Below are 2,335 nucleotides of genomic sequence, written 5' to 3' on the forward strand. Positions count from 1 at the left end.
TGTGTGTGTGTGTGTGTGTGTGTGTGTGTGTGTGTGTATGTATGTATGTATGTATGTATGTATACATGTATATAGACAAATAATCAGAAAATGGAGAACATCTCAGATTAACAAACACATCGATTGGACCATATTTATTGCTTATATTTGAATACAAAGCATGACATAACAAATAGGTTACCTAACAAATTTTACGGCCTTTTCTGCACCCGTTGCCAAACGCTGTCTATAAATAATTGTGAAAATAAAATTCTTCATTTTCATAGGACATTCGAATTAATGCACGGAGCTTCATAAGGGTAAAAAAACAAAGAGCATCCAATTTAAGCAACGGACCTCGTAGCTCTAAGATGGTAGATTATTTGCTTTTAATATATTGGGCTTCTAGATTACTTTTTTAGGCCGTTTTCTTTCCTATTCCTTTTTCCCTTTGTTTATATTGGATGATCTTGATAAATATTATTTAAGATAAAAGTTTTCAATTTAATTTTCTTGAATATACCAGCAGATCTCCGCCTGTCTCTCATACCCACTACGTTTGGTGTTTCAGTCTCTCTTGCCTCACGTGTGCGGCAGGCAACACATTGCGATTTATTATAAGATATTCGAGTCTACACATTCCAGTCAGCGTAATCATTGATTTATACTGCATGTTATACAATAAAGATGAATTACATATTTTATCTATTCTTCTCCACGCAGAATTACAGTGCCGTAAAAATATGGTGTATAAGTTCTCCACTCCTATATATCAACCATCATGCTATAATAGAAGAGTCCCTCGCATTGGAAAATTTACAGAAGCCTGTGTATGCAAAAAGGGGTTCATACTTAGTGGAACAGAATGTGTTCGAGTCTCATCTTGTGGCTGTAAATACAAGGGATTATACATAAAAGTAAGTACAACGCATGCAATGTTAACAAATATTTTCCAGTCCTGATAAATCTCATAAAAATTTAAGTGGAATTAGTTTACAAAACACTCACTCTCGCATAGGAAAACAATGGAGTATCATGAATAAAAATGTTAATCAGGCATATGTCTATATTCATAGATCCAAGTATATTATCTAGAAGTATCTAATAAACGATGTGTACATATATATTTGTACAACTAATATATGCAATTTTATAGTATGTGTGACAGCGTAAGTCTGTCTATAGTGGGTTGGAAAATACTAAAACTTATCAAAGAAAGTATGGTTTGAAACAACGGCATAGAGTGTCAACATTTTAATATATTATTTCGATTGAGTGGTATTCACTTTTAAGGTGTACAATAAATTGACATCATGCAAAAGCAATCTGATTACAGATAAAGAGAATTTATCAAATTCTCAAATTTATTTCAATGCTGGTTTTCGTGAAACAGTTAAATGATTTTGTTTCATATTCTTTTATGGTGAAGAAAATTTTGAAAACATGCTAATTAAATGTAATGAGGGGCTTTAAAATTCATACATATCCATCCAGACACACATCGCACCCATTCATTCACATACACATATGTCATTGGGCATAAATATATTCTAAGGACATAAAAGAAAATGATTCCATACTGCTATTATAACATTTGTTACAACTTGTGTTGGAGTAAAACAAATCTATATGTGCCTTAGATATTTATAATCGAAGGTATAGCCCAATAAGTATTTATCAGTTATTTGCATTTCTCTTTCGTATATATCCAAATACAAACACTCTTGTATACATATAAATATCTTAACTATTCCGTGCGATCACACGCACAATATAATATTTGTCTGATTAATTTTTTTACTAGCGAGGTTCAAGCTTCCTGTTGAACGATTGCTCAAGGAGAATTTCATGCAGGAACAATGGCAGAATTAAAGCGTCAAGACCTTGTCCTAAATTTTCTGTGTGTCAAGCGGTAAATGGAAATCGCGTGTGTAAATGTAAGAAAGGAGATGTTATCAAGAGGGGAAAATGTGTCGGTAAGTACATTAACAGTTGATTTAATCTTTTGAGTTTTCATACACACACACACACACACACACACACACACACACACACACACACACACACACACATACAAACGCATACACACACACACACATACATACACACATACACACACACGAGACATACACGCAAACACACATACACGCATATAAATATATATTCATTTATATATCTTAGATAATAAAATGAATGGTTCATACCTGGTAGCTTACTTGCAAAGCACGTTGACTTTCACAGTGTTTGTTATGTCACCAGCTTCAAGAGAATCAAAAAGAGACGTTCAACATTGACCGATTTTGTCTTAACGGTTATATTCAATAATTTTTCGCTGTGTTGAGTATTCGTTTTTCTT

At 33.0% G+C, this 2,335-nt stretch overlaps 1 non-coding gene across 1 annotated transcript in view; it reads left to right on the forward strand.

Moving 5' to 3' along the window:
- LOC106867179 (uncharacterized) overlaps nt 1-1,949 on the forward strand; it is a 5,904-nt gene extending 3,955 nt beyond the window's left edge. The window contains exons 2-3 of the transcript XR_008263808.1: nt 703-896; nt 1,784-1,949. This is a non-coding gene — a transcript (uncharacterized LOC106867179). The remainder of the gene's footprint in view (nt 1-702; nt 897-1,783) is intronic.
- The last annotated feature ends 386 nt before the right edge of the window (nt 1,950-2,335 follow it).

The sequence above is a fragment of the Octopus bimaculoides genome, chromosome 3 (assembly GCF_001194135.2).
Source record: "Octopus bimaculoides isolate UCB-OBI-ISO-001 chromosome 3, ASM119413v2, whole genome shotgun sequence".
Lineage (NCBI taxonomy): Eukaryota > Metazoa > Mollusca > Cephalopoda > Octopoda > Octopodidae > Octopus > Octopus bimaculoides.